Genomic DNA, 11,157 nt, shown 5'->3' on the forward strand with positions numbered 1-11,157 from the left:
AGATCCGATCATTTTCATGGAGCAACTTTTGGAATATGAGCATCTAATAATCACTTTTTGGCCATTTTCTCAAAATTGGTAAAATTCCCTTGCGTAAAAGGACATTAATTCGAAGAAAATTCACAAATGATTCCTCATTGTTGAGACGATAAATATAGAGGCCAAATTTTGATTTTAGAGGCTCATAGACCAAGGCATTGTAATGATTTTTTGAAACCACCCAGTGGGCGAATAATTCAATCGATTTTTGAACAAATCATCCATCTTGTCCAATCCACTTTTTTTCAATTCATTCAATTTTAGTTCAATCTAATCATTTTTGAATAAATTCATTCATCAAATCATTTGACCAATTTACCCTTTTTAGGGTCATTCGGTCGATTTTGAATAAATCGTCAAATCATTTGACCAATTTACCCTTTTTAGGGTCATTCGGTCGATTTTGAATAAATCGTCAATTCATTTGACCAATTTACCCTTTTTAGGGTCATTCGGTCGCTTTTGAATAAATTATCAATTCAATTGACCAAATTACTCTTTTTAGGGTCTTTGGACCAATTTACCCTTTTTAGGGTCATTCGGCCGATTTTTGAATAAATCCCTAAATTCAATTTCATTCATTTGACCAATTTACCCATTTTTAGGGCAACCGAGCCGATTTTGAATAAATCAAGTTTCGTTCAATCTATTTGATCAATTTACCCTTTTTAGGGTGATCTGATTAATTTTGGATAAATTTCTTTGAATTCATTTGACCTGTTTCCCTTTTTAGGGTAATCCGGTCAATTTTTAATAAATTGTCAATTGACCAATTAGGGTTTCGATATCGAATTCCAAATTGGGAAATCTAGTCAATTTTGAGAAAACCATCCATTATATCCAACTATTTAATCAGTTGGGTTTTTGACTCATGCTTCACTGAGAAATTTTATCAAACGAATTCCAATCTCTTTGATAGGAAGTTCGTCAAGGTCAAACCCGTGCGTTTTTGCAATATCTTGTATCGATCAAAAGTGATCAATCCATTCGAACGTTGACCTCATTTTGACGAATGTCTCTCGTCACTCCAATTGACCAAAATTTTCGAAATTATTCTTCACTCAATAAGTTGATCAGATCCATCAGGTATAGTATAGTGCCTACCTCAGAGGACTGCATCCTCATGCTAGGCCTACCCTTGGCATAAAAGGATTCTCCCATAGGACATGCATACCGATTTTGCAGTTTTGCCTACTAACTCGGGGTATTTTTCTTTTGTTTCCCCCCTCCCCTGCATTCATAAAAATATTTCAATAAGACGAAAATGTTCTTCTATATCTGATGATAATTTTAATCCAATAAAGTTTGAAGTTTACAAGTGTTATTTGATTCTTGGGCGGATCCTACGATGAAAACCCTCTGAGAGATGTTGTAATTGTTTTCCAAAGGGAAATTTTGTATATTTGAAAAGGAGACAAAAAGTGTATATGTGGAGCTCTTTACAAGTTTCTCTCTTCTCACTTGTATCGTAATTGAATGAGAAAATTTGTTTCAAACTTTTTCAGCAATAAACTTTTTGGACAATCATTGTTTTGTGTATATTTATGTACATTTCATTCTTTATTCTTATTCATTGGAGATTTCATGATGAATTTTAAGAAATAAGACTAAATTGGGATTTTTTCAACCTCCGACCTGAAAATTCACAATAAGAGTGTTCAGAATTAAAAGAGGTCATTCAGAAGGCCCAATGAGATATCTTTTTTCCTTCATTTAACCTCAAAATAAAATCAGTCACATTGATTGATAAATTGCAAATTGGGACATTCTTTGCTTGGAAAAATCCCCATTGGTTTAACCGGATTCAATTCACATCTAAGTGAAAGCAAAAATGTGCATTATTCTTATTTGTTTTGAAAATTTGGAATGATACTTTGAGCGTTTGTTTCACTACCTATACAGATTTTTATCACTTGCTCTCCCATTTGAGCCTATGAAAGAATAATTTCGTTTCAAATAAAGGCCTTAATGATCTCTACCCTATATTGGAAATTTTCAAATATCAAATAGGGGAATGGATTTTCAATAACCGTTTCGTTACTTTGGTTGTCATGAGGTGTAAGAATGATGCTTTGGCCGTCGTTTCTACAACCTAAACACTGATCACCCCTTGCATCCCCATTTTGAGCTAAAATTGGTGGTTCTTTTCTAATGCACTCATGGTCGTACCCCACATTGGGGAGGGAGATTGGAGAATTTTCAAAAAAAAACAAAAAAAGAAAAAAGGGAAAAGGGAAAAAGCAAAAATGCTAGAATAAGGAGGGAACTGCAAATTGGGGAAATTTGATTCCACTTGGGTTCCAAGTTTGAAAAAAGAAAAGGAAGGGTTTTGTCCATGTGAATCGCCTATGTTTCACAAATATGGATGAGCAAGGGTTTTCCTCAGTCAATTAATTCAGATACATGCAAAAAATTTCGCATTAACGAAAGTTTCCTTTCAGAGTTGTTGTAAGGAATGGAATACAAGTCAGGCCATCTTCTTTTCCAATCGAACACTTTATCCCTAGTTATCCCTTTTGAGCCATCAGAATAAATTATTTCGTTTGGCAACCCCTGAGAATCGCAAACCCCATACTGGGGGCGAGTTTGAGTTGAAAAGAAAATTTCAAAAAAGTGAAAACCCACAAAATCAAAAGGCAAAAGAAGAAAAGAGAACCTCAGTTCAAAAGTAAACTGGGGCAAATTTTGTGAAAGTTCAAAAATGGCAAAAGGCCGAAAAGTCAAGAGGAAAAAGGAAATGAAAGTGAAAAGCCTCAATTGAGCAAAAACTGAGGCAAATTCTGATTTTACCCTAAAATAGGGTTGGCGCAACAATGCGATCTCAGATTCTTCAAACCAGTTTTGAAATCCGTTTTCAAGCCTTAACTTTTCTAAGCACCCCACTTGACCCCATTACAAAGCCGAAAGTCATGACTTCTGTTCTTTGCAATGGCCCTGTCAAGAAAATTTCTGATGCCGAAAAATTTTAGCTGTATTTCTGAATTGCTTGAGTATGAGGTTGACGCTACTCACCATGTGAAAACCCATCAGCTCGAGGGAAAAGGAAAAGAGGCAAAAAGCAAAGAAAGAAAAGTAAATGCAAGAAAATGCAGAAAATTCGACGCGAAAGACCCTGTTGAGTGATGACAAAAAGTCAAACAAAGTCCAAGATCTTGGAGTCCAAATTGAGGGTAATTTTGAGAAAAACGCGATCTTCGGTGCAATGTCCTTGAAAATTATTTCTTTCTTTAGCTATCGTTTTCAAGCCAAATTACAAGCTGATAAAGTCCATCGTTGACTTATTCCTTCATGACAATCCAAAGTGGCGATTATGCTCGTAAGCCATCAATCATTTGTGATCATGGGAGTATAACCAGTTTTCACAGGTTTAGCTATCGTTTCTACCCATTTTATTGCAAGCCTATCAAGCTTGTATGTTGACTAAGTTTTCTTGGAAAATAAGGGTAACAAACTCTTTGCTTTCACTAAGATGTGACATTGAATGGATTACATACAACTGGGGCACAAAAATGAGACAGATTCTTATCTCCCATTTCCTTAGCCATTTCAAAAATAAAGTCACTTGAGTGGTCCTGAAAAGATGAGTCAACCAGAAGTGGTGACCCGTTACCCTAAGCACCAATGCTAAAAGTAAGGAAGAAATCTTCTTCTTAAATTTGGTGTTATTTCGAGGAATTCATCATGAAATTTCTGCATGAGTTCAAACTTGACGATTAAAGTTTCTTCACATTGTTGTATGTGCACTCTTTTCTAAATTTTAGAAAGTGCGGTTTTTCTTTGTTCAAGTAAATGGGAAATCATCTAAACCAATTTTTGCAATCAAATGGGCCCAAACTGGGGCAAAATTTTTATTTGCAAAATTTCGCAAAATAAGCCAGGGGCAAATATTTTTGTAAGTCCAATTGAGGATTTCGTCCAAGAATCAAACTAATGCATTTTTCAAATCAGTCACGCTCATTTGAGTGCACGTAAGCCCTGTGTAGGTATTCACAGTTGAAGTCGACGAAAAGCATCTGGCGATGTGGAAGGCCGATGCCGAAGAAAGAGAAGAAAGAAGGGAAAAGGGCCCTACACTGGGGCAAATTATTTTTGGGAAAAAGATTCTCTCGAAAAATCAGAAAAATTCAAAAAAATCAAAAAATCAAGTTTAAAATTTTGTTTCTTGGAAAATCAAATTTAATTTCTTGTACTTTGACAAATCAAATTCAATTTCTTCACCAATTGGATGGCAGGATTGGGTCTTATCCCACTGACCATTCTAAAAATCACGTTGGGCCTGGATTTCGTGCCGCCAACATTCCAAAAATCACGTTGGGCCTGGATTTCGTGCCGCCAACATTCTAAAGACCACGTTGGGCTTGGTGTTCGTGCCACCAACTTCACTTTATCACGTTGGGCCTGGACTTGGTGCCGCCAACATCACTTTATCACGTTGGGCTTGGTGTTCGTGCCACCAACTTCACTTTATCACGTTGGGCCTGGATTTTGTGCCGCCAACATTTCAAACATCACTTTATCACGTTGGGCCTGGACTTGGTGCCGCCAACATCACTTTATCACGTTGGGCTTGGTGTTCGTGCCACCAACTTCACTTTATCACGTTGGGCCTGGACTTGGTGCCGCCAACATCACTTTATCACGTTGGGCTTGGTGTTCGTGCCACCAACTTCACTTTATCACGTTGGGCCTGGACTTGGTGCCGCCAACATCACTTTATCACGTTGGGCTTGGTGTTCGTGCCACCAACTTCACTTTTCACGTTGGGCCTGGACTTGGTGCCGCCAACATCACTTTATCACGTTGGGCTTGGTGTTCGTGCCACCAACTTCACTTTTCACGTTGGGCCTGGACTTGGTGCCGCCAACATCACTTTATCACGTTGGGCTTGGTTTTTCGTGCCACCAACTTCACATCATCACGTTGGGCCTGGATTTCGTGCCGCCAACATTTCAAAGATCACGTTGGGCCTGGACTTGGTGCCGCCAACATCTCAAAGACCATGTTGGGCCTGGATTTTGTGCCGCCAACATCTCAAAGATCTCGTTGGGCCTGGATTTCGTGCCGCCAACATCTCAAAGACCATGTTGGGCCTGGACTTGGTGCCGCCAACATCTCAAATGTCACGTTGGGCCTGAGTTTCGTGCCGCCAACAGTTCAAATGTCAAGTTGGGCCTGAGTTTCGTGCCGCCAACAGTTCAAATGTCACGTTGGGCCTGAGTTTCGTGCCGCCAACAGTTCAAATGTCACGTTGGGCCTGAGTCTTGTGCCGCCAACATTCCAAAGATCCCGTGGGTCTATCCTAGTTTTACATTTCTGTCTGGGTCTATCCCGTGGGTCTATCCCAATTTTACGTTTCTGTCCGGGTCTATTCCGTGGGTCTATCCCAAATTTAAATTTCTGTTCTGGTCTATCCCATTTTTTACATTCATGTTCGGGTCAGTCCCATTTTTTTAGAATTCTTGTTCGTTGGAATCATTTTGCAGCCGAATAACACAGGTAAGTATTTGGTGTCTACTTCTTTGTCTCAAGTTTTTTCAAAACTCAGACAAAGAGGGGCAAACTGTAGACACCAAATTTTTGGTGTTTTATTATTTATTTATTTATTTACTATTCGTTTTTATTTGTTCTATTTTTATTTGTATTTACTTTTAGTTTTAGTTATTTTATCCATTTTAGCTAGAATTTCTCAAAGGGAAAAGAAAAGTGTTCAAAAAAAATATGTTTTAGTTGTTTAGGATTTAGTTTCATTATTTAAAGGAAAAAGGAAAAATGGAAAATGAAAAGATGATGAATTGGAATTTGCACTTTCTCGTTTCTAGTTTATTTTTCATCCAATGTTAATTAAATTGTTTTTGTTATTTGTTTTTACTATTATCAATGTTAATTACTTAAAAAAAAAAAAAAAAAAAAAGGGAATACGCGATGGCAAGCTGCGTTTTTACGCAGCTTGCAAGTAAGGGCTCGGGCAGCCCTTGGCTGCAATTTTAGAGGAGACAATGGGAGTTTTAGGGTTGGGGTGGCCCCATATAAATAGAAGATGCAGCAGCAGCCGCAGGAGCGAGGGTTTCTGGCTAAACCAAAAGAAGAAAAAGGAAAGGCAGCGAAAAGATAGAGTTTTGGGGGAAAGGACTAACGGCTGGGGTTTAAGAAGGTTGAAGGCTAGAGAAAATTCTGGGTGGAGGACATACGAGAGAGAGGTGACAGCCGAAACTTAGAAAAACAAAGAGAGAAAGCTAGAAGGGAAAAGACAGAGAGTGTGCGGCTGAAGAAAGCAGAAAATCAGCGACTGAGAAAGAGTGATAAAAGAGTGAGGAAGATTTACGGCGGATTAAGAGAAAAGCAGTGAGTTTTAGAGGTGTTGGTTCAGGAAACTTTGGGCAGCAAGAAGGTTTTGGATTCGTTGAAGCAAGGCAAAGAATCAGGAAGCGCATCTGCGGGAGAGACGAAGAAGCAAAGATTTCGTCTTCTGGAATACATCAAGCTTTCGGTCAAGGTTTAAAGGTAACATTTTTTTTACTTTGGATTTGTTTGTAAGTTGCTGAGTTATGTTTGTATGCTGAAAGTCTTAGTCTTTGCACTGGATTGCATTCTTCATGCGAGTTTCTATCCGTGAATCTGGTTTGTTCTTGGAGGAGAAGGGATTTGCGTTTAGCTGTGTTCGTTTCTAGTGTTCATGGCTGTTTTCTTTTGGTGATTTTTATGCACAATCTGGGTTGGAAATTTCTGGGAGATGCATGATTTATGGCTGGATTTTTGATGATAGGATGCATAAGATCGTATTTGTTTTGGGTTCGAAGAGGTTGCCGCTGGCTGCAAATTTTGTTGGCTATGTATGTCTTGGATAATATAGTGGGAAGTTGCGTTTTTTTACTTCCAGATTTGCATGTTTATTTTGAGTCTTTGTATTGAAAATGAATGGCAAGTCTGGTGTTTGATATTTTGATTCCAGTCTGTCTTTTGTTTTGCTTGGAATGCTAATTGTTGCCTTTTGAAAGGAGGACCGCATTACATAAGATTTCAATGTTGCAGAAAATTTGTAAACTTTGCTTGAAGTTGCTTGAATCATTTGGATTTTGCATGCTTGTTGCCCGGCTTTTGGTGTCTAAATCTGAAAGTTTTCATGATGTAAAGTAAGAGGTTTGCCTAGTTGTATTTAGTTTTGATTGAGCATGGAGACTGATTCTTGCAAAGTGCCGAATTACAAAAGGTTTTGCTGCATTTTCGTTCCTTCTACGGCTGTTAGTTTTTTTTCCCCCCCTAATGGTCAACTCTATTTCTTTGTGCCAACCCTTCAGTGAAGTTGCGTGTTTAATTGAGGATGAATGAGTAGAAACTTGCTGTTTCATGAACTTATTTGCATGATAGAATGGATAGAAGCAATACCAGAAAATTTTTCAGAACATTGTATGCTTCCATTTATCCGTTTTTCTTTTTCTCCTTCGGCTGGTTTTGGGCGTTGATTGTTGTGTTTTGCTGTTTTGGAATCAAGGCATTTGATGTTAGGATAAAAATACTAATTTGGTCTGGATGAAAATGGCATTAAAATGAACATAAGAATGGCAGGAGACATGGCTGGAAAATTTGCAGAAAGCTTCAAATGCAGAAATCTTCAAAGTGCCGAATCATTCTTGTGTATTTTTCCAGAATGTTTGCATGATCTTTCCCTATGTTTTTGGGTTGTTTGACTGCCAAGTTTATGCTTTGTTGTTTGGTTTGAAGTTTGGAATGTTAGATCAAGAAAAGTTTTGGCTAAATCTGAATCACGATATTGGAAAGGGAAGCAAAGAATGCAGCAGTCTTATTGATCTCATTGCAGAAAATTTTCCTACGTGATTGCATGCTTTGCATGAAGAAATAAACCTGGAAAATTGCAGATCAACCCCTTGGCTTCTAACTAAAGGCATTAGGACCCAATCAATTAAATAATTTCATCAATTTGGTCCTTGGTAATTTTAATTTGTGCAACTTCATTGTTTGTTTGCTTCAATTAACTACCATGCTTTGTTTCAATTGCGCTTAAGTCATGACTTTAGGAACTTTATGATCAAATGAACTTTGTTTTGCACATTTCTTTTAATTTTTTTTAAATAAAGTGGTACCTTGACCCTTTTATTATTTTGGAGGGTAAGTTAGTAATTTCACTACGTTAGGGCGTCGCTTCAAGGGAGGTACATTCTACCCCTTTATTTGCACTTCGTTTGACTCTACGTGCTCCTACGTGTTATGTGAATACGCATGCCTACTCCGCTTTCCTTATCTCCTTGCATGCATTTACTGGCTTTTACTTTTATTTAAGATAGGGCTCGGAGAGCCTCTGGACCATTTCCCCTTCCCCTTTATGCTTTTATGGGGTATGTGTACACCTCTTGGCTTGTAATAGATAGGGCTCGGAGAGCCTCTGGTCCATTTTCCCTTCCCCTTTATGCTTTTATGGGGTATGTGTACACCTCTTGGCTTGTAATAGATAGGGCTCGTAGAGCATCTGGTCCATTTCCCCTTCCCCTTGGTTGCTTGCTTTTGTTGTTACATGTTAAATTGCTTTAGTAGGCTCTTGCATCTAGTCGAGCATGCTAAGTGCTACGTGCTACGTGTTTACGAGCGTTTTGGCATGTCTACTTGCTTTCATAACCATGAATGAATGGAATGGATGAATGTACGTCACCACACTAGTCCAACGCTAGTTGTGGCTCGTTATTTCATTAGGAATTCATAGAAAGGGCTAGTCCAACGCTAGACCCAATAAGATTTTTCCTTTGTTTTTCATTCATGCATTATTTGCCTGTTCACTACATATCACGCATTTTCCTTAGTTTTATCATTTGGCATGATCCTCGACCCTCCTTCTCCCCTCATTTTAGGTTTTGCATCCCATACTAGCTATAGGGTTCATTTTGCTTGAGTGTCCCCTTCTGATAAGGGAAACGAGCGAGTGTGGCTACCCGATAGCCTTAGCACGCTAGTTTTGCCTTCTAATCAAAGGGTAAATCAAAGTCGAAAAGTTAGGAGTCAACCCCCGTACCCGACTTGTTGCATTCCTCTAGGATCATGCTTTCATTTTTTATCACCTACATACTCTTTTAATCACATTTTTTCACATTTCTCAAACCATACCTTTTTACTACATGTTACCTATCACTTGCTTATTTTCACTTCACAAATGAAATTCCACTTTACCTTCTATTTCTATTATTCTATTTTCATACACTTGCACACGAAAATACTTGAACTTTATACCATTTCACACGAGCACCTTTATACAATTTCACACAAGCACTTGCACTTACACTTCTTTCATACACCTTCACACTTGCGCACTTGAATCTCATTTGCATTAACTGACCTCTATGAGGTTTTCCTTTGTTGGCCGCCACAATTCATGTGGTTTGGGACCAAAAGCCTCACGAGAGACATCGTAGCATCTAGGATTGCATTTTCTTTCCGTTTTGCATTCATATAGTCATATCCAACGTGCGAACATACATTGGGTAGAAAACTAGGAAAGGTAAGGTTAAGTCGCGCAACTAGCCTTGGCTAGGTCAAAGGGGTGCCTTGGATTCTATCCTTGCCTTCCCCTTTGTCAAACGTGACTCCCGAACCTTTTCCTTTGGCTTACGTAGACTAGGAGTCGTTTTAAAAAGGGTTTATTACTACTTGACTTTAAAACTCATTTTTGGGTGACTTGGTACACCCTAAACCATTACCAAGTGGCGACTCCAAACTTTTCATTTCAAAACCCTTTTTAAAACTATTTTTTGGCCAAATCGTCGCTTTCCAAAGTCCCATGGCCTTTACTTTTATTTTGCACACGTTCACACCACACTTCACACACACATCACACAATTCATCCACATATTCATTCGAAAAGTGGGGCGCGACACACACATTACAATAAGCTACATTAGTATGTAATCTCGAATTAGAACCAACATTAGTCACATGTGCATTCAATATCTTTATCACATTATCCATTTTGGCATTCAACAAATTGAGACTATTAAATTCAAACATACCTGCCACTTTTCTAGTATTACCTCTCTTGTTAGCCTATTAATAATTATTTTTGCCCATTTTTTTGATTAATTCATGGGATTGGTCAACTGATTTACCCATCAATACTACTCTGACTGTAGCATCCACATGAGTTTTTATAGTGAAGTTCAATCTATTATAGAATATCTGCACAATGAGTCAAAAAGACTGTGATGTGGTCATTTTCGTTGTAACTCCCTAAATTGCTCCCATGCTTCATACAAAGATTCTCCCTCTTACGGACAAAAACTAATTATATTTATTCTTAACTTAGTAGTTTTTGTTGGTGAAAAATATTTGTTTAAGAATGAGCGAGACAAATCATTTCAACTAGTAAAAGTATTAGGTGGATGCTGTGAGAACTTGAAAATTCACCTATATTTTTTCTTATAATCCTCTTTTATTCTGAATAAGTTAATCTTTACTACTAATTTACTCCCTCAATAGCTGTAATAAATAATAGAATCGAGAGTTTTACTTTTACTTTTATAGTTAGAGTAAATTAGGATTTTTGTGCATTTTGGTAGTAGGATCAGCTGGTGAGGTGCGTGTACTAAAATTGGTGGATAAGAGCGAGTTTTAAATAAGAGAAAGTTTGTGATTAGAAGTGCTAAAAATAAGTTAGTGAATCATAAGTTAAAACAAAAATACAAGAGATTTAAAGAAGTAGGTTTGAATCGAGGTGCGCCGTTTATTACCGGTTGAATACACCACTTGACCAATACTTTCTTACCCTAATCTCCTTGATTTTATTTCATTTAATCCTCCCTAAATTAACCCTAAACCCTGACAAAATTATTGACTAAGAAAAGGAAAGAGAAAAAAGAGGAAAAACTTGGTCTTGACAAGTGTCAATGATCCAAGACAAGTTGACCAAGACAACTTTCTTCCTTCTTATGTTTCTTTTCGACCAATTTTGCTTCATTTCTTTCTTGGCTTGGCCGAACCATTGGAGAGGAAAAGAGAGGAGAAAAACTTCCATTTTCACCTTTATTCTTGCCTTGTTTAGTTAGAATCACAAAACTAAACCGAACAAACTAGCACTAAGGAAGCAAGGAAACTTGTAGTGGAGAGTTTTTGGAGAGGAAG

At 37.8% G+C, this 11,157-nt stretch overlaps 1 non-coding gene across 1 annotated transcript; it reads left to right on the top strand.

The window, feature by feature from the left end:
• Nucleotides 1-10,233: 10,233 nt before the first annotated feature.
• LOC113713109 (small nucleolar RNA R71) lies at nt 10,234-10,340 on the top strand. Its single transcript, XR_003453441.1, has one exon. It is a non-coding gene; the product is annotated as a small nucleolar RNA R71 (small nucleolar RNA).
• Nucleotides 10,341-11,157: the final 817 nt, after the last annotated feature.

Source organism: Coffea arabica, chromosome 10e (assembly GCF_036785885.1).
Source record: "Coffea arabica cultivar ET-39 chromosome 10e, Coffea Arabica ET-39 HiFi, whole genome shotgun sequence".
Lineage (NCBI taxonomy): Eukaryota > Viridiplantae > Streptophyta > Magnoliopsida > Gentianales > Rubiaceae > Coffea > Coffea arabica.